The sequence below is a fragment of the Emydura macquarii genome, unplaced genomic scaffold (genome assembly GCF_026122565.2).
Source record: "Emydura macquarii macquarii isolate MOO-44397 ecotype Brisbane River unplaced genomic scaffold, CSIRO-AGI_Emac_v2 contig_3240, whole genome shotgun sequence".
Classification (NCBI taxonomy): domain Eukaryota; kingdom Metazoa; phylum Chordata; order Testudines; family Chelidae; genus Emydura; species Emydura macquarii.
Window position 1 is genome coordinate 1,100,088 of NW_027133377.1, and position 22,281 is coordinate 1,122,368.

General features: G+C 41.0%; 1 protein-coding gene across 10 annotated transcripts in view; it reads right to left on the reverse strand.

Moving 5' to 3' along the window:
• PPFIBP2 (PPFIA binding protein 2) overlaps positions 1 to 22,281 on the reverse strand; it is a 197,166-nt gene that overhangs the window by 159,325 nt on the left and 15,560 nt on the right. The window contains exon 1 of one of the 10 annotated variants that reach the window (XM_067532152.1): positions 2,687 to 2,769. The exons of the other annotated variants lie outside the window; for them this stretch is intronic. The gene's annotated coding sequence lies outside the window, so the exon portion shown is untranslated. Of the gene's footprint in view, positions 1 to 2,686; positions 2,770 to 22,281 lie in introns of those variants that run through there. 10 annotated transcript variants of the gene reach the window in all.

Sequence of the window (22,281 nt, forward strand, 5' to 3'; positions counted from 1 at the left end):
AATATTTTGCTGAATAAGAACCTGAAAAGAGGTCCCCCAAATTCTCCTAGGCCGAGTGTTAGGAACCAACCAACGACCAAGAGTGAAATGAATTAGAAAGATACATGGGTTACGATTCCCCAAGGAGGGAGAATGACTCTTATGTTCATCTGCCTATTTGACCTACCCTATGTTATTTTGGCAGCATTTTCTTTTATTTCCATTTCTTCTCTCTCTCTCTCTCTCTCTCTGTATTTTTTTAAAAAACAAAGTAGAGGTTGGTGCAATTAAAACTGGTCAAAAGTTTTCTAATGAAATATCTTTCATCTGAAAATGCTATTTCATTAAAATTAAAACTTTCTACTGGAACGTAATCATTTTGATGAAGTTTAATTTGGAAAAAAATTGAAACAAAGGATTTTGACAAAGTCAACCTTATCTGAATGGCACACTTCAATTTTTCATTTTGAAACAATTTTTTGTTTCAAAGGTTACTTTTATATTACAATATAAAATAGAAAAGTCAAAACTGGATCAAGAAGTTTCAAATTTATCAAAACTAAACATTTTGACCAACCTAAACCAATTTTTTTTTCAGAAATTTCGTTTCATGGGAAATTTTCAAATTTGTGTGTGTATTCGTTCCAACGCACAACAAAAACAAATTTCAAAATAACAGCATTTCCCAAAGAATATGAATTCTGGATCTTTCACAGCTCTACAATTAATATAAATGTTAATTATCTGAAACATAAAAAGGTAAAACACAAATAAGGTTAAGTTAGATATATACATTTTATTTGTATTACATGCAAGATAAACAAGAATCGAACATGGCAATCAGAGAACCCAAAGTTATATGAGGTAATGGAAGATAAAGAACATATATATATGGCACTCAAAACACATGAATACTTGGTTTTCTCTCTCTCTTTTTTAGCAAAATAATATTTAGATATTTTTAAAATGACTTTGTTGACCATAATTCAGCTTCCCCTCAGATCCACTTAATCTTCATTATTGACGGAGCTAAACAAAACTTGGGTATTTCCAAATGGCTTTATCACTTATATAAATATTCTGGAACTTATTATATGCCCCATAGTTTACAGAAACTTACTTCAATGCTACTGATCCAGTTTCTTGATTTTGTAGCTTAAGGTAGATTCCAGTTTCCTGTTGCCACATCTTTAATGTGGTGTTTGCTGGTATAATTAGTAGATTCAGGAAAAGTTTTTTACCCGCCACAGATATTGGCCCTGATCCTCAGCTACAACCGAGTTGCTCTGCATCATTCTGCCAGTGCAAAGTGACCCTCATGCTGGTGTATTGGGTCACAGAAGAATTTCCCCAGTGCAGGAGGATCCTCCTGTGGCACAGAGATGCTATAACGGCTTCTATGCTACCTGGCCCCTTTGGCTGAAGTATTGGGTATGTCTATGTTCCCTAGTAAACCCTGGCTGTACTATGGCCCCTCGGGGCCTCTGACAGCTTGTGTAAATTAGAGCAGTCCAGATCCTGGACTGGTGCACAGCTGGCCCATGATTGGGGGGAGAGGAGTAATGTTAAAAAAAATATTGCCTAAAGCCTTGAGCTGCACTACGTGCCCCTCATTTGCAGCGTTAAGAATGCAGCCATGGCTTCCTATATGCTTAAACCTGCCAGACGAATTCACATTTATTATTAGCATGAGATGGCAGAAAATGAGCTGTTCCTAAATGTAAAATATAGGATGGGTACATGCACCTATTTATGACTAGAAGTGGGGAAAACAGTCGTTATGAAAATGACAGAAATGTCAGCATTTCATTGTGAATGTGAAACTGGTCCAGCTTATTCAAGTTTTGACGTTAACACAAGACCCTTGGACCAAGCAAAATATTATCTGACTGTAAAAAAAAATACAAGAAACCTAAATTTCTGAGTTGCAAAAAATGAGTTAATTTTGGGTGGAAAACTCCATGAAAAGCTTGCCATTATTTCACATGGTCTTGCAACACCTTGTACTTTTCCCTCACCAACACTTCATTGTACACACCTGCCACAATATGTTTATTATTCAACTGAAAGTCAAGTAATAAAAACAAAAAACCACAAAAGCTATATAATAAATAATATATTAAAAAAGTAGAGCACAGTGTAATTTGTTCCAGAGTGACAATGTAATACTACTTGCTTGACATCTTTTTCTAGTCAGACCTGTTGCTTTAGCTTCAGGCAAGTTTCATTTTCCCAGACACTCCTCTCTTGCTGTTTGTCTAGTCTAAGCAAGCTTACTAGAGCCGGTACATTGTCAGTTACAGTCTTTGGACCTAATTCTGTACAAGCATATGCTAGTGTGGACTCTTGTCAATGGGACCCTTGCACAGATCCCACAGCAGGGTCAGGGCCTTGAAAAGTGACACATATTCAATGGTATCTCTTTGCAATTTTTAATTGTTTAACAGTTTCTCTACTCAGATGACACCAACAGATGCGCAATGCATAAGACTCCTTACAATACAGTACCTGCAAAACTTCAAGAACAAAACAAAATGAAATGACTTATCTCTATATGTAAGAAGATAAAATATTTTTGGAGGAATAGTTTTCTTCCAATATCCAACAAGTTTGAAAAAAGATATTCTTAATCTCTAATACTAAATTAAAGTAAATCTAAATAAATGTATATAAATCAGTTAGTCAGGGAAATATAAAAGCAACTCACCCACCTTTACAGGTCCCTAAGGTGAGAAGGATTTCCTTTTGCTCTGATCTGTGAAATCGTTCATTGCTAATAATTGTAGCCTCACTCCTAACCAAATGACAATCCCCAAATATAACCACCACCCCTAAGACACATGCCTACAATAATTTGGAGCCCAACCCACATATAAAAAAGCTGTGATCTTATTTATTGTAATTACTCAAGTTCAACCACATACAAGTAATAGGATCTGCCAGGAAGTTAGCACACTGGTCTTAATGTGTCCTGCTTCCTTTGCTCAGTCAGTTCTACTATTCAAATCCTAACATATGATTTACATTTCAAACTAGTTTTGAATATGAGGAAGAGGGTTTTTACCTGGAACAGTATCTCCAATTTCATGTAGGTGAAAATAACCTCCAACAAAACTATTGTGCCTAAGGGACTACTCCCCTTGCAAACTGCTTATTTCTTTCCCCGATTCCCCTACAGAAATCCACGGACGCTGAAAGTCCTCAGATTTCCCTGTTCTCAACAAAATATAATCCTTAATGCTTTTTTTTTTTTTTTTTTAAATACTTTTTTTTTCACGACTGTGAAGAACCTGAATCAAATGTTTAACAGCTGTGTGGCTGCCTCGACCCTACAGCCAGCCAGAGATGGGAACTGCCTCAACTCTCTTTTTCATGAGCCAGGTGTTAACTCTCTACCCTACTCAAGATAATCAAGTTGCTAATGCTGTTAATAGTTAACAGAGATGTGGTTTAATTTAGGAAATCTTGAGTTCTAGCCCTAGCTCTTACACTGACTTTCTGGCTGGCCTTGGGCAAGACACTGAACCCTCCTTCCCCATTTACAAAATGTGTATTGCAATAATAATACTTACATCTTACAGGAAGGTTACAAATGCATATTTTAAGTGCTTTAACGATTCAAAATGCTAGTATTGTACTGCTATTATCATCTTATTACTTAATGATAAAAGCAAACATCAAATGGCTTGGTTAAACCCTGAAAAGTTTATATGCTTAGCTCAATTGCATACAGACTTCTGCACCCTTAAGGGTTCTTCAGCTTTCCCTCTCTTCCTTTACTGTTCTCCCTTTTCCTTCATATGCTTCCTCCCTACACATACACTTCACCTATATCAACTCACCCTGCAGCCTCTTTGGCTGCGATTGCTGCTTTCCCCCTCTAAAGTGGTCCAGCAGCTCTGGTGCTATGCCCTTGGACAAACCTTTCATGTTCATTTGGATCTTGGCCTTTTAAAACTTGACATACTTCCCTATTTAAGTTACATAGGCTCTTGTCACAAATAACTATCCACAGCTGTTGGGAATAGATGCATTTCTGATGATGGTTGGAGCAGCTGCCAACGTAAGTTATATTACTTATGGGGCACCCTCCAACCTCCAGAACACTGTGTTGCCATACAATAGAACAAAATAAATACAGTTTAACAACACTAAAATACCATCCTCTTCAAATACAACACATTAAAAGCAAATGAACACATCTAATTAAAAAAACAAACGTTATATGGGGATTGAAGGGAAAACGTAGCAAATACAGGGGCAATGTTAGTTACCTGTACACCACTTTTTAAAAACGTGAGGTGGGGATGAAATGAAAAGTTATTTCTGAAAATCCATGTTGTAGGACCACCACAGGCAAAAGCATAATCACTTTCTGGTGCAATGATGCAGCAAGAGATCTCAAATGAAGTCAGGCCCAACACTGTTAATGGCTTTAAAAACTGGTAGTTATCTCTTTAAAGTCAATCTACAACATTTGAGTGCCTGTGTCAAGAACACATAGGGTCAGGTCCTCAACGTGAAAGTAATTCTATTGTGTTGCAAAGGGACTATAAAACTAGCCTACTTAGGCTGTTTCCTCTAGGATGAAAGATCCTGGAGTGGTGCAAAGGGGACTCTTATTGCTAGCACAAATTAGAGTTGCCCTGAGGTACAAACAATAAGAGCATTTTCAACTAACTGTTTAACAACATACAGAATGGGGCTATGCACAGTGAATTACATGAACTTGCAATGATTACATATTCAGAACAGACTTTTGACTTTATGATTTTACAAATAAACACACACAGCTTGTTAATTTGAATCAGAGATTGCACATTACAATAAGCAATCTCTTAAAAATACTTTAAATATACAATTATATCAATGCAACACTCTGGTTGATACTTTAAAAGCACAAAATTTAGCCAGAATTCCCATGCAGTAACTCCGCCACAGGACACATGGATATTAAGACTCAGTTACTATTGAGTCTGAATTAACTGAATTTCCTGACATGTTTGTGTTAAGTCTCATCCTTAAATATAAAATCCTACATGGATGTAGCGGCATGTGTCAAAATGAAGTTTCTTCAGCTCCTATCTCAAAGCTGCTTTATCAACTATGGAGAACTCTTTGGTTCTTCAGCCTATTTTTAAATTCCACAGGGCTTTGTTTTCATGAAAACTTAAATATTCTACTTTACTGCTTAACAGCAACATAAATTAGCTTTGTTCAGCGCCTGTAGCATTCAAGAATTGGCTAAATAAGTACCCATTCGATAGGTTGTCAAAAATTACATAAGAGCGACAAGACTGTCCACCATTAATGAAAGAAATCTTGTAACTTCTGACTGATCTTGCAAATCCTCCCACCAATTATGCATTTAATTATGTATTACTGTATTGTTTGGAGCAGCAATGCTCTCAGAACTTTATAGCTTAGTCCTCACCTGACTAGCACTGTCAAGAAACATTTTCATTTCAAAAAGGTTTTTAATTAGAAAACTACCACCTACTGTTTTTGGCATTTCAAGCAATACAAACAATGACATAAGATGCTGCTTTGGATTAAAGATTCAATTGGACAAAACATGAGAAATCCAATTATGATTTCAGCAGAGAAGAGCCTTTCTAAGTGAACTGTTCACAACCACAGGGATATAGTTCAGATGGGATGATCTCTTATAACTCTTTTCCAGCTCTAACTTCTAGGGTTCTATGAATAAGTTAACGTAGTTGTAACTGTTAAATACAATTATAAATTATGCTTCCCATCCCCTATTTTATTTTTTGTTGTCCTGCATATAGAAAAAGCTGCTTGATCATTTTTTTTTTTAAGAGCAAATAGCTAAGAATCTAAAAAACAAAAATACAAAGGTATACAAAAATAATCTACAGTATAGGGAAAGCAAGTCCAAGTCTGCTATTCACCTTTTACAGTATTGCCAACTCCAAGCATGCAAAAATCCACGAGTCAAGCCACAAAATAAATCATGAGCTTTAAAAATAAACAAACATTGGGTTTTTTTCTTTGCCTTCGGGTTTTTTAGGCTTTACGGTACCGAGTTCACATTTTCAAGCTCTTCTCCACAACCATAAAGGGCTAGAAACTTACTTAAAAATAAAAAAATAAAAGCTGAAATTCTCAGGTATGCGCTTGATGTCCAAGAGCGGGGACTTTAAGAAAAATACCAAATATTGTGTGAGTTGATAAAATCATGAGAGTTGGCAACAATATGTCATAATACAAAGGGGACAGTCAAATAAACTGAAAGGTAGCAAATTTAAAATGGGTACAAGGAAACACTTTTTCTACACATTGTGCACCAGTGGAACTCACTGCCACAAGATATCACTGAGAGCCAAAACTTAGTGCAGTGGTTCCCAACCTGTAGCCCAGGGGGCCAAAAGGGGCCCGCAAGGTCTTTCAGAGTGGCCTGCTACTTCCCTCCTCCTAGCTGCAGAAGGGAACTGCTGCCTAAGGACCCGGGTGGAGCACGTTGCCGCATGGCTACAAGATCGGTGCAGGCTGCTTGCTGCAGCCAAGGGGATGAGATATCAGCGCTCCCCTCCCCCTGGCTGTAGCAGGGAGCACGGCAAAGCACTCCGCCTGGGTCCCTAGGCTCTGGGGTCCCTGCTGGAACCAGAGGTAGGGGAGCACTGATCTCCCGTGCCCCTGGCTGCAGAAGGGAGCCACTGCCTAGGTACCCAGGTGGAGTGCATGGGGCGTGTGGTTTCCCTGCTGCAGCCAGGGGGACGGGAGATCAGCAAGGAGGCAGCCTCCTCACTGAACTCTTTCCGTCTGGGTGTAATGGGGAGAGTGAGGGGGGGAAGGCTGCTGGTGGAGCAGCCAGGACCCACCATGCTTGAGGAGGGGCAGAACTCTAAAAATCAGTGCCTTCTGGTTTGTCACCCACCATGACTTAGCTGCCTGGCCACGTGCTTCAGTGTGTAGTGACAGTCTCTCCTCGTCTAGTCACTACTCATTAGTGCTTGGTCTGTGAGTGTGTGAAATACTGTGAGTAATTTGCAGGTGTAAAATACTGAATGTAAAAATGAGCACAGTAGCATCAAAATGTTTACTTTAAATATGTAGTGATTTGTTGTTCTTAATGGTGTGTACGTCAATACAGTTTTTTATGAGTTGATAGACTGATGGCCCTTCAGGGTTGTAAAAATGATATCTGTGGCCCTCGAGCCAAAAAGGTTGGGAACCACTGGCTTAGTGGGATTTGAAAGAAATTGGACATTTATACAGTTAATGAGAAGACCCAGCATTACAACAGCAAATATTTAAAACAAACTAACACTTTTGGAAGAAATATAAAGCTGCATGCTTCAGGGCACAAACCAACCTTTAACTATTGGGAATCAGGAAGCAGCTTTTCCTCAGGGTCATAACTACCTACTGTAAGGTTTCTTCCATCTTCCCCTGAAGCAGCTGGCACTGGCCACTGTGGGAAATAGGCTACTGGATCATACGGATTCCTCGTCTGATCCAGTATAATTCCTATGTTCCTATTTTTGTTTTCTTGTGTTTTAGTGGATCTTAGAATTAGAATGTATTCTTCAAACTTATTACCTTGTTATGGGCTGAATTCAGCAAAGCATGCAAGCACCTACTATAAGGGAGCTAAGCAAGTGCTTTAAGCACACTGGTGAATCAGGTACTTTTGCTTTAAAGATAGGGTAGCTTTTGAAGGCTCAATTTGGATAACTGTCTGAAAATGTGGATGATTCTTTGTATTCTATCTGAGGAACACTGGCAGGGACCACTATAGGAATTCTGATGTCTCAGACAAACCTGCTGCTGTCTGACCCTTACCTTCTCACAGTGATCCGCAAACACTGAAATGCTGCATTTGGCTGATGACAATACCTCAACATTGAGCTGCAGTTTTCTCAGGGATGTGCTACAGGTCTGCAGCTGACGTCTGAAACTAGTTTCTTATAACTGACCCGACCATGCATGTACCCGGCTTTGATTTGCCACAACACTCACGGGCCCCTTCTGAACAGATTTTGAACGGGCCAGGGTGAATGTGCAGCCAGCTTTCAGACCCAGGGCCAACGAGAGGATCCCACATACGGCTGTGGCCAAAGACAGACAATGTCTCACATCACTGTCAATTGCTCTGTGACCAGATTTGATCGTAGTCTGAGGTCTCTGTACTTTACTGATGAGGCTGCCACAAATCGGCTTGGCAAGCTCTGCATCTGATAAGAAGACAAGCCACAAACACTTATCGAACCATTTGCTAACCCTAATATTTTACTACACTAATTAACCACCTATTTTACCAGTATGCATGAGCTGTCCCCCCAATGGCTCTGGTCAGTAGAACCTCTAATCCACGCTGTGTGTCCATCAGGCCACGTGACTACAGTATGGATTTCAGTCTCACTGCAAATATAAGGTCTCCCTTGAGTTATAAGGCCCTGCTTTTTCTGTGCTAGCACCTAAGTGCCTCCAGTTTGATTTTCCATGGTTTGTACTAGGGATGTAAAAGGTTAACCGCTTAACCGGTAATCCACTGTTTAAACGTTTTAAATAGCTTGTTACCATTTAAACTGGGGGGGCGGAGGGGAGCGACAGCTGGGCTGGCTCCCCGCCAGCCAGAGCAGCTAGGCAGCTCTTGCTTGCAAGGAGGCGCAGAACCCAGAGCCAGGGGCGGGAAGTCATAGCTGGGTTTGGCTCGGCTCAGCTCCCCACAAGTGAGAGCTGCCCAGCACGTTTCCCCCCTCTCCCCAACGTTTAAACATTCTATTTTTAGACCATTTAAATGGATTTTAAATTAAACTAATTTTTACATCCCTAGTTTGTACACACACACCCACCCACCCACACACACACACACACCCTTCCCTTCATACTGCTTAGATATGAATATGTAGTACTATAGTAAATGAAACAATGAATTCACACACTGTGGCTCTTTTGGGTAATGTTGATCGCTAATTTGACTCCTGAACCATTGAGGTGTGAATATCACTTCTTTATAGGCTACCTAAGAATGTTAAAATTCACAGTGTACACATTAAGACCTAACACAGGTACAGAGGGTATAGAGAAGAGATGGGATATCACAGAAAGTCACAGGTACCTTAGCAAGACATCAGAGGCCAGAAAACTGGCAAAAGGAGCCAATTAATTTAAAGTCCTATATTAATCTAAAATTTAAGCATTCTAAAACAGGGATTAGGTTCAAAACAGTTCCTTCATTTTGTAAAATATGATTCTCCTCATCCGACATCAAAGATATCTGCAGAGCCCTGAAAATTATCATTGTCACAGGGAGCACAAAATAATGGCACTGCTTATTCAATTTCTTTGAAAATAACTATTTAGATGCAGAAAATATTCCCTCCCAAACTATAATAATGTTAAGGAAAGTTAAATATTGGGGCTTCAAATTCTTGAGTGTCCCTAATTGCTTTTTTTATTTTTAACTGCTCCTTTGAATCATGGAAATATTTTTAGTCATTCAAAAAGAACTTCAGAGCTGATTTTTACCACCAATTGTGGCACTTGAAGTCTCAGCCTTTATTGGATTTGCTATATTAAGGTCCAGGAAATCTGCATTTCTCCAAAATAAAAAATTCATCTCACATTGTTACTATTTCCCATTTTTATCTGACAGTGGATCTTAATGTCATGAGGACACCAATGCACATATGAAGTCACTTTTTTTTTCCTGGTACAGTGCAGCAGGGTGAGTTGCTCAGATTCTCCAGGTTATTCACTACCACAAGAAACGACGAGGCTAGAATTTATACATTGCCCTGTAAGATTATAGGGTGCAGTGAATTGATTTGTGACTCATCTCCCTTTACAAAATGTAAAAGAAAAAATAGCAAGATTAGAATTTAGTAACTAGTGAGATATGACTTCATATGGAACAGAAATAGAGAACAGCTTTAAGAATGTGGTCACTGACTGAGCAAATGTTTTATCATTTTATCCCACAGATGGGCTCAAGATTCAAACAAACCCACAGCTCCTACACCACAATGCAGCCATCTATTCTCCCTTGATGCACATTCTTTCCACGAATTACTCTCTGAGCACACATTTATGGGTGAAGGTGCACTCCGAACTAAGAACGGAGTTTGTGCTGACCTCCGTTATCAATACGACACACATAGCATGCACAAAACTGTATATACTTAAAGGCAATTGTGCTAATGAAATTGAAATGTGAAAATGAAAATGAAAATGAAAATGAAATTGAAATGTACTAATGAATTGTTGATAGGAAACTCTCCATGTATAACATTACCATAGAGAGAATCTGAACCAAGGAACCTGTAAAATAAACACACCTGGGGGGTCACTAAGAGATTTGGAAGGGTTATGAACTCTATCTGGATGGGGAATAGCAAAGGAACTAGCTGAAGTTGAAAGTGGGGTATAATTCCATCTGTCAGATCCCTCTGTGTTTCAAAGAAGCTGCACAAAATGAAGGTTAATACTCAGACCCAAAAAAAGCTAGTTCATGCCATCCTGGCAGTGATTTTCAGCCAAATAAAAAGCAGAAGGTGTACAGGCCACAGAGAAGAATCGAGTCCTAAAACAGACACTATGACTCAGGCTTGGTCTACATTTAAAACTTAGGTCGACATAATTACATAACTTAAGGGTTTGAAAAATTCTCCTCCTCTTTCCCCTTTCCCCTACCCCTCTGTAGCTATGCCGACCTGCAGCCCAGTACAGGAGCTGGAGTTCCTATAGTGACAGAAAAACCACTTTTACCATTGCAGGAAGCGAATACGTAGTGGGGTTACACCAGCATAACTACAGAGCCGTAGCTGTGCCTCTGTAGTGCCTACAGTATACACATGGCCTAAGCTTCTTGGGACTGTCTTCAAAACAAAAAAAGGTATGTTCTTAACTTGAGTTAAAAGTTCTAGTAAAGTGAAGGCAATTTTAGTGTTCCCCTGAGTTAACAGGTTGCGTTAAAGCTGGCTTTAAATAAATATAAATGTTAAAAATGAATACTAAGGTCGCTTTTCGACTGTGTAAAAGGTTTAATCGTTTAATTACAATTTTTCTCCTTGAACTGCTCTGTGCAGCCATTTGTAAGTAACTGGACATATCATCAGGCTTGTTTAAAGATGATGCCCCTATTCTGGAAACACACACAGAATTCATGTTGATTGGGGCTGACTATATAGAGTGTTTTTGTGAGAAGATTTGTAACTTTAAGACTCAGAAGCTATTATGAAAGTTTCCAGAAGTTACATCTGTGAACATGGAAGAGAGGAATTTTAGATATACAGCATCCTTTCCAGAAACAGCAAGATCCTATAGGTGAATCCTTACTTGGATTAAAAACAGATTTTCATCTGGAATCAGGAGGAGGGCAATATTAAAATCACTGGATCCTCTATTATATTGAATCCTTCAATGATATCCTCTGTAGATGGAGCATTTCATTTTTATGTTGATAAACAGAGAGTTGCAGTATGGATCCCTGTCTACAGATTCAGGTTCAGTTATTGTCAGTCCGCTCCAGTGCACAGTAGCAAAGTCCCAGACAAGTTTAGCACCATTTGGACATATTGTACTTACAGAAAAATCAAATCTGGGAGTCTTTGCTTACATAAGTATTTATTTCACTGAAAACAATTAGGCACACTCATTTTTTATGGATGATTTTAAAAGGAGAATTTCAAGGAGTTTAAACCATTTCAGATTTGAAGGTCAGGTTTAAGCCTTGTTTACACATGAAAGCTGACTGATTTGCTCAATCAAAAGAGATTTAAGCTTAATTGCCATCAGGCAATCCTCAACAGATCTAAGACGATTGTCCATGCAATGCGGGTGCAGTTTCTAAATTAATTAAATTAATAGAATCATAGAAGATTAGGGTTGGAAGGGACCTCAGGAGATCATCTAGTCCAAACTCCTGCTCAAAGAAGGACAAACCCCAACTAAATCATCCCAGCCAGGACTAAGTAAATTGGTACGAGTTATGTTTAAGACAAAACTTAAGCAAAAAAATATATATACATATGCAACAATATATGAGACACAGTGTCCATATGCAGTGGGCCATCAGGAACCAGCCACCCTACCCAAGTCAAATCAAAATGGAAAAATTTTATGGAAAGTCATCTGTATATCCTTGTTTCCTCTCTCTCTTTAGTCTGCAAGATATCTTTATCCAATTGGCAACTACATCAGTTTCACTGGCAGTGATTCTTACCTAAAATTTTAGTGCCATATTCTGCTCCCCTTACTCACAGTGAGGGAATAGTACCTTACTCCTTTCATAATCCCATTGGCAGAATCTGGCCCACAGGTAAAATTGTACCTCTAATATTCATCTTAACACAGCTAATTTCTAAACCAAACTCTTGAAACCCACATCAAATTGAGTTTCTTTAGCTGAATGACGAACAAAAGTAAGTTTAGCAATTAGAGGAAGAAAGCTTTGCCTAAGGAGTGCAGAATTACAAGTGAAGCTCAGATAGGTAATCTGACATTCAAAAGCAGCACTCTGCCTTTTTAAACTTTAAACTTCATATAGATGAGAAACTGGTAACCTTTCGCAGCTCAAGAAGTGGTGAGAAAGTCGGACATTTCCCCCATTATTTTCCAATAAACCGAGATTGATGTCTGAATACTCAAATGGCTAGAGACTGATTAATAGCTCAATTATTCACCCACTAAAGTCAGTAGCAGATTTTCAACTGACTTCAGTGGACAGGGGCAGATGTGATGAGATGCCTGGGATCTCTAATGGTGTGTCTCATGAAGAAGCTGTATTTTCTCATGGGGAAACACGTTGTTTAACTAGAAAAGGGATCTTAACATACAGAGAACTCACTGAATTGCTCACCTTGGCTATATAATTCCTGACTACAAGATTATTCATTCCTCTGGCCCTCTCTCCTTTTTGCCCCGACAGCTGAAGTAAAACTAGACACATAACTACTTGAAGTTTGCTTGAGTACATAGTGCAGTCTTTTTATGGGTCTACAAAAGAATTTAAGTGTCCAGCATGCTGCAAGCAGTCAGTCTGATATATTTGGTGTTACGCGATATGAGAGAGAATTTAGAAAGCTTTTGTTATATATAGCACCTTTTATCATAAGAATGCCTTCATGCCTGAAGTTCTTACTAACCACAAAGCAGATCATGCTATGTCCATCATCCATTCAGGGGGATCTTTATACACATATCTACGCAAATGTAAACTGTTACAAAGAACAAAATTCTCTGAGCAGTTTAGCAGGTTTATTTATACACCCAAAGATTTGTTTCACTATATAACTTTAGACGGTTTAAAACGCTTTTTAAAAAACCCAGAAAACATAACTAAGATGATACTTTCATTTAAAAAAATAAATTTCCAAAACTTTCTAGCAAAACCATTCAAGTGAATTATACTGATCAGTCCCCCTGAAACGTGAATGGATTTCCTTTTCTTTATGCCACACCAGAAACTTTGCCACATTAGATAACACAGAAGCTAGTTAAAACAAAGCCACTGAACTATGCAGCATACCATTTCCCATCCTGTCAACTGAAGTTTCTGGATACACTAATGGCACTTGGGAAAGACAGAGGCCTTGCCAACACTACAAATGCTTTGCCGGTTTAGCTATACTGACAGCGCCCCCCAAGTGTAGACACAGCTTAGACTGACAGAAGGAGTTTTTCTGTTGGTGTTGTGTAATGTTACATCCACAAATGATATAAGTTATGCCAAAAGCAGTACTCTTCTGTGTCGGCTAAGGGGGTGTGATTTTCTCACACTGCTCACTGACATAGCCATGCTGACAAAGCTTTGTAGCGTAGAGCTGGCCTTAATAGTTTTAGATTATTGTGGTGCATACTTTGGGGCTCATGAAAAACAGTGAACAACAGAATGTTAGTAAAAATTACAAGTGTTCAACTAAACTATTAAATTACCCAATGAATTTAGCTTAATATCAGGGCCATCTGCCACTTTCAAAACAGACTGTGATGGCACATTGAATTTAACTGATGCTCTGGTACTCTCATATGAGAAAACTGAACTTTGACCTGAACCCTAGAATTTCCACAAAGTAGGAGATTGTCCTGTGTAGCTGATTATGTATTTGTATAGAATTCTGCTAATGCCATTTATAAACTTATATTATTTAAATTACAGTCAGACTCAAAATATGCTAGGTGCTGCACAGACATAAAGGAAAACAGTCTCTGCCCCCAAAAGTTTACAAGCTAGAGGGATGAAAGGTTAAAATCACGCAAGCCAAATGTTCAGGGTGATAATCAGCATTTCTTGAGGTTGTCGAAGGAGGTCGGGCTGGGAGGGTCAATGGCTATATAAAATAATCCCCAATTACCCCTGCTACCCAGCCATTTCGGGGCTAATTTCTTGTAGGTGTCATGGTAGAAACTGGTCCTGAGGATCTAGAGACAATCACATTTCCGTACTCTATTTTTCTCCTTTTTTATTAATATCGCCACATCCTAAATCTAGAGTGTTGCCAGCACATTGGATTATGACTAAGAGTCAAAGAATATTCTTTATTCCCATTTGACTGAATAACTCCCATTAATGATAATGTGCACTGAGAGGAGTATATATTATTTGAATTCGTATTTTATGATGCACATATAGGCTGTGAATCTTTATGTTCATGCTCAAGTTGCAGGCTTGTTTCAAAATAAATACTGTATTTTAATTGACTAAGGGCATTCTTTCTGGTACACAAACAGGAATCTATTCTCTCCAATAATACAACAGATTATGAGGAAGTAGCTGATGTCTATGGTTAATATTTCATTTAATTCTCATTTAACATCTGGTTAAACTGTTTCTTGAAAACTTAATTACAAAGAGAGGAAACTCCCCTCTCACATTTACCAAAAAAACAACAAAAAAATCCCCAAAATCACTCTCTAAAACTCTCTAGAAGAATTACCTTCAAAAGATTTAAGATTTACTTGTCGTAAGTGTTTATAAAACAAATCATGGGCCCAGGTTATCCAATGGTAAAGAGCCTTCAAGACCTCTAACCTGTCTTGAGTCCTGTAGCATGGAAAACCTGTGCTGCTCCTGAGAGGACGAACCCCAGATTTTCAATGCTTACACTGCTGCCTCCCTGCTCTCCATCGTCACAACCTCAGTGGAAGGAGTGGGTGGGGAAAGAAGGTCAGGATCCTGAGAAGGAAAGGTGTTCATTGGCGTGGAGTTTTCCCCCATTCCCCAATGGGCCGTTCTGCAGATCCCTTTCTTGTGCACATGGACCCATGGTCCCCTTATGAAGTCAGCCTGTCTTTGGTTTAGAGAGGCATAATCTTCATCTCCCTGTGCCAGCAGGGGTGACTCTAGCTTTCACTCTCTTCAAGGGGGGCTGGAATCATATCTTCTTTTCTATCTGCAGAACACCAGGCACATGCAGGCCTTCTACTACTAATGCAGCTCCATGGGTGAATGTGCTACTATAGACCAGAAGCCAGCATTTTAACCTTCATGATAACTAGAGCTGTTCTGACCAGTGTTACGCAACATTAGCAAAAACCCCAGCAGTCATTCTATGCTAGTGCTCCTGGGGTTGCTCGCACTGGCAGAACAGCTATGGAAGATTTCCCAAAAGCTCTCAGTGTAGACCCAGCCCCATGTCGCCGGATAATAATGACCCAAGAACTCTTGTCCAAAGAGATGTCAGAATGGTAAAAAATTCATAGGTACGTCATAATATTAGTGATAAAAGTGGAAAAAGTATTTGATATCCAATTTAATTTTGCCTCAAACTTGAAAAGGTCAAACTAATTTCAAATATTTTTTGTTAAGATATACTCTAGGCCTGAATACTTGTGCTATACTCTTCCAGCCCCACCCAAAGTTCTTCAACCAAGGTTAAAAAACCTGAAAAATTACAGTTAATAATCTACATACTAGCAGAATATAAAGTACACAGCCACTGTTATAAAATTAGTAGAACTTTATCAGTTCTTCAACAAATGGATTTTTTTTTTTTTTTAGACTACATTAACAGAAAAGATAAATAAAGCAGAGCTCTCATATGACTTTAAGTTGGCTGTATAATGTCATTACATCATGGACAGAAGCCCTGCAGCACAGAGTTGTGGCACAGAACGACGACACAGGGTACTCAGTGTTAGGATACAATAAATCCTGTTTTACTGTTGAGCATTTGAAGATTTGGAGATTTTCAGGAACATATGAAACATTTACTAGTGGTGCTTGGTCTGACTGCAAATAAAATCATGTAGCTTCACCAGGCAACATTATCTCAATATTAACAACAAAAGATACACTCACTGAACATCCCCCATACTCTATAGGTTATAGTTAGTAAGAAAGGGCAAAAATAAACATGACTTTAGGTTAATGAGCATGCAAAACCAATTAATCCTCAACAGCTACCGGTCTGCCTTGCTTTATAACAAGATGCTCTGCTTTCTCACAACTTTCTTGCTCCTGTGGCAAACTTACAAATCCTAAATTTTAAGTAATTTTGAAATAGCAGGACTGACTCATTTTTCAGACCACAGACCTGTTTGATGAAAAGCAAAAAGAAAACACCTCCAGCGGTGAACACAGGGAAAACTTTAAAAAACTCTTCTTATTTTTTGTTACCTCCCATCTCATGGAACAAGAGGAAGAGTAGTGAGACATGGCAGCAGTGATGATTTGGGTGTGCTGAGGAGGAGGAATTTGAATTTGAAGCAGCAAGAGACAGAAACCAATGAAGGATTCAAGGAGAGAGTGATATGGCTGGAGCAGCAGCTTTTTGGGTTGGCTGCTGGGGACAGAAATGTGGGGAGGTCAAGGTGGAAAGAGTTGGAGTGACCAAAGTGAGAAATGACCAAGATGTGGGTAATAGCGGAGATCATGAGGAAAAGGTGGATTTTGGAAATATTAGAGAAGAAGCAGCCACATGAATTAACAGCAATGCCAAACTAAACCCAAACTAGAAAGGGGAGAGAAGATACTGCTGCTGAGGTTGTGAGACTGGAAAACAGAAAGGGACAATGAAGTTGTCAGTGAGGATGAAGAGAGATTAAGTGGAGAAAAAGTTGTTTTGAAGAAACTGGGCTAATGTCTACTCTCATATTGGTGCCAATAAAGGGTATAAAATTACTCTTGATTCGCACTATTAGTGTAAAAGACATTTTGCTCAGAGTGTGAAATGGCATCAAGAACACCAAGGAGAAATATTAAACATCCTGAAAAAAAAATTAAATAAAAAAAACCTGGTAGGTGTGTAACAGAAAAACATCAAACTCCCTACCTGCCACTATACAGTGGAACTATGCTGCTTCCAGAGGCCTCTTGCTGCCAAGGAGGAAGGTCTTGACTTGCCCAAATAGCAAAAAAAAGAAAAGAGGATATTTTACTTGGTTAATTTAAACACCCCCAATATTTGCCTTATTTCAATAAGTGTAGAGGCCTACATTTTCACAAGTATCCACTACATTTTGGTGCTGCAGTTTTTGGATACCCAACCTGACACACACAAAAGTTTGATTTTCAGAGGTACGGAGCGCCTGCACATCCTAGTGACCTAACCTGGCACTTGGGTTCTCAGCACTTCTGGAAAAAAAAAAAATCAGGCCATAAATATTTCACGTTAGGTCTCAAGGACGGGAGAATCCAAAATATACGTCTGACGGTATGGAATCCCTCTGGTCTTTAAAAAGAAGCAATTGTTCAAAAAACCTGCATCTAAATACAAGAATAACAATTTTAAATAAATGCGGGCCTGATAGTACAACCCTTCATTGTGCAAATAGTTTACACTCTTGTGAATTAACCACTAGTTGGTGCCGTAATCTACAAACTAAAACAGAATTAATTGACACTGTCCAAACAAAAGCAGGAAGAGAGCCACAAAACAAACTGAATAAGAATTCAATTTGCACAATAGTTCATTATTTCTTAAGATGGATTACAACTATTCTAAAATATAACATTGATCAGGCACAACTGCAGCAAATATAAGAGGTAAATGGCTATTGTAGCCTCTACTGCTCCACTTGCCTATTAAACTCTTTGAGTACACATTTACGAATCCTCCAAAAAGATATTCATAGACCAGAACAGATTTTCCTGTACATATTATAAAAGCTTGCTAAAGCCCCATTTATTTCTTGCCAAGATAACCGAAGGTACTATTTTCCTTTTTACTCTATCTGTAGCTTGCACGATCAGACTATGCATATGTTGCTCTTTTCAATATCAGACAAAATTACTTTGAAAGCATTCAACTTCCTATATTAAAGAACATTTTTTACTTCTCACCCAAGGGAGAAAACCTGAAATATAGTACACCTATATACAGCTAATCATTTCTAAGGGTTCCAGTTTCTGTGAGACTTTGTTTCAAATTTATATTCAATTAGTTATCTATCGCTATTACTGTTAGAATGCTTTGTGCATATACGGTTCTTTGCAAAAGCGTTAAGACTTTTAGAGAAAATAAAACTGATCCCGCTGCCAAATATATATTTGACTTTTTTAGAGCACTATGGAGGAGTTAATAAATATGTTCTCATATGGGAATAACGTGTCTCATTTCCACTGCAATTCTTATTAACAGAACATGCCTCGCTTGGATTCAGTCAAGCTTGTTTTCCTTCCACTCCAATCACAAACCCCTGTTCACATGAATTCTATACTTTTCCCCTAGGAATATGTATTAATGCTACATTTACACAGTAGTTCTTGTTATTACAGGAACGTGGAAGTGAATTGGGGTGTAGTGAGTGGAAGGATTATATGGAACTCTCCATAACATGATCTCCAGATATTTTAAAATTTGAGCTGCATTAAAAAGTTTAGATTATTTTTAAAGAAGGTGTAATGTGTTGTGGTGTTAGCTGAACTCCTCCATGCAAACATTCTTTAAAAAAAAAAATACTCAAAGTTGTTTTTTTTATTTTCATGCTTTTAGTGAATATAAGACACTGTAACCACCATGAGTTTATTAAAATCATAACAGAAGCCCAAATTACAAAGCTTGTAAAACAGCATAATGGAGCCGGGGACGGGCTTTCGGATGCCCTCCGCATTGGGTTCCAGTACCCAGACCGTGTCTCCCGCTTGGTATACGGGTTTCCAGGGGTCCTGTGGGAGTGGAGTTAGGTGTGGCCACCGAGAGTATGCCTGATTCATGGAGATTAGGGTCTGGGGGAGATGTCGTTCCCACCCCTTGTAGTCCCCCCCGCCCAGTGCAGATCGAAGGAGGGATTTGAGAGTGCCAATTTTCCGTTCTACTACTCCATTGCTTTCAGGGTGGTACTTGAGGTGGACATGGAGGTTAGCCCCCAGGAGGCGATGAGCGCTTCAATGACCTTACCAGTGAAGGGGGGCCCCCCATCGGTTTGGACCTCTGTGGGGAGACCCCAGGTAGTCGCCAGAAGGGTGAGGGCCGAGGCCACAGATTTTGCGGTGGACACCTTTAACGGCTGGCACCACACTTGTCGTGTTCCCAGATCCACGACCACGATGCCCTTCGGATGGGACTTGGACCCCGGGAGGGGTCCAATAAGATCAACTTGCCATGTGGACCCTGGAGCAAAGTACTCGGCCTTGTAGGCCCCTTTTTCATGTCGTGGCTGGTTCATACTGCGGGCCTTGTGGCACTTAAGGCAAGTCTGTGCAGCACGGGTGCACTGTGAGAGAGGGACATCGGAGTGGCGTTGGCCATGGCTGGTGAGAACATTGTACATGGCACGGGGGGCAGATGCCCCCATCCATCGTGCAACCACTGCGTAAAGCAGTCAGTTAGGAGTGCCGGCTTGGCGGGGGCAGCCTGTAAGACCTCGCTTTGGCGGAGGCGTTGGTCTAGCTGTGTATGCAGAGGATCGGAATCAGACCGATGGGAGGGGCAGTGGGTAACGAACCACGGGAGTTTTGTGTGTTCAGCCTCGGTTCTGATCTGATGCCAGACATCCGCATGTGTTGTTGGGGTACCCTCCCCAGTTAGGATAGACAGACAATAGGAGGAATCAACCCCGAGCACCACGCGAGATTTGGGGTGGTCTCGCGATAAATGCTGGGCTGCCAAGAAAACCCCGATAGCCTCCGCTAGCTGTGCTGAGGTCTCGGGGGGCAGGATTTCCATATTGAAAGAACTACACTCAGAGCACAACATACCTGCCCTAGGGGACGGAGAGGTGCCCCCATCGGAAACAATCCATGGCGAAAAGGAGCTTTCCTGTGCCTGAGGGGCAGAGGGGGACACTGGCCCTGACCCTGGGGTGGATTTACACGTCCAACCCCGGAACTTCTCCTGGGCTTGGTAGACCAATTTTTCCCAGGTGGGTCCCGTGCCCCCAAACTGAGGGGCGGGTGTGAATGTGAGACAAGGTATAAGGCCCGCGTGGGGGCCGTTTAGAGTGCCAGATGAGGTTTTTGCCCATAGTCCCGCAGCTACGGCGGCAAGGAGCATTTGCCCCACCGGTCCGTAGCGGTGCTCCGGGCCGTGGAGTTTATGAGACCAGTTGGATATGGCCTGGGCCTGTTGGGAAACAGTGTACCCTACATGGGATTCCCAAACAAAGATTTCGATTTGCAGAGAGGCATTGGGGTCCCAGCGTGCTAGGGCTGGGCGGGACTGAAACCAGGTGACAAATTGCTGAAGGGCGCTGGCCGCCTCGGGGGGCCAAAGCTCTGTCCCCTTTCGGCGGGTCACGCACTGCTGCAGAATAGCTAGACTGGGCACTAACGTTGCTGGTATAAACTGTCGATGGTAATTAAGGGTGCCCAGAATTTGCTGCACATGTTGTTTGGTCGTAGGTGTTTGGTCCACCCATGCTGAAATGGAGATCGGGACTGCATGGCTTACACCATCTTTTTGGACTTGAAGTCCCAGGAAGTGATAGGAAGTGGATGGGGCTTGCGAGCTCTTTTCTGTGTTAACTTCCCAGCCATCCTGGGCCAATAGGCTGAGGGTGGCCTGGGTGGCCTGCTGGACCGCATTAGGGTCTGGTCCACATACTAAAATGTCATCCACATAATAAATGAGCTGGACCCCTGAGGGCAGACACAGCTTCTCTAGTGTACGCTTTAGTGCCCCTGTGGCACATGCGGGGGAGTTTTTGTACCCTTGGGGGCATACTTGCCACTGGAATTGGGCCCCCTCATAAGCAAAATTGAGGATCCCCTCTTTGTCTACCAGTGGGATTTGGTAAAACATATCCTTAAGGTCTAGCGTGCAGCCCCACTGATTGGTGTTATTTAACAGGGCCCGCTCGATTTGGGGGATTTCCCACTGGGCTGCAAACGCTAATGACTGTACCCGCCGGTTGGCTTGGCGATAATCTATAACCATGCGGTACTTTCCTGGGGCGTGAGGCTTGGGGACCCCCCATGCACTAGACAAGTAAGTACTGGCGTGGGTGCGTTTAATTTTGCCCTGAGTTAGTAGGGAGGCAATTAATTGGCGAATCGCTTGTTGGCCCTCAGGTGCTGTAGGAATGGATTGGAACTTCCAACGGGAGGTAGATATTAACTGCGGGCGGTGGGGAGGTGATTGAATCGGGGTTATAGGGAGGACGCTACGGACTTGGTCCCCCAGGTCAAACAACCGAATCTCGTCTACTCCAAGCAGATTCTGGTCTCCCAGCAGGGCTTTAAGCGTGGCCAGGGTGTGACCGAAGGTTAAATGAGTTTTAACTACCGGTCGTTTTTCGATGGAGTTTAACCCTTGTACGTACATAGAGGTTTTGGTAGGGACATGGGGGACATCAGGGGTAATTATGGACACCTGGGCTCCGGTGTCCAGAAGGAATCGAACCGGCTGGCCGGTGGGTGTTTTAAGAGTAGCATAAGGCCGAGTGTCCTTGGTAGAGGCCGGGCCCCCAGTTAGGCACTCGGCCGCCTCTAGTTTTTTGGGTCCGAAGATGGTTTGGGGCAAGAGTACTGGACTCCTGAATTTTCCCCTGAGGTGCCGTAATCGGTCCATCCCAATTTTATGGCTAACTGCTTTTGTTCATTATCTGTCATTTTGCGTAGGGCCTCTTTATTAATCCCTTGGCCGAGGAGGAACCCGAACATGGCCTTTTCGATTTTGGTGCGTTCGGGGAAACGGGGGTTATCAGGTCTTGGTTTACTTATGGGGGTTTGGGCGGCCGCCACTTCAGGGGAGTCTTGGGGATCTGGGTATCCCCGTGAGACCAAGGTGGTTAAGGCTTCCCGAGCATCCTGGGGCCACTTAATGCGGTCAACAGCTTCATACAATCGACTAATGGGGTAACCGTGGAAGGTGCGCAGCCAGATGAGGGCCCCAGTATCTACGTGGGAACAGCCTTCGAGAGCCACGTCAATTGCTCCCTCATTGATAGGAA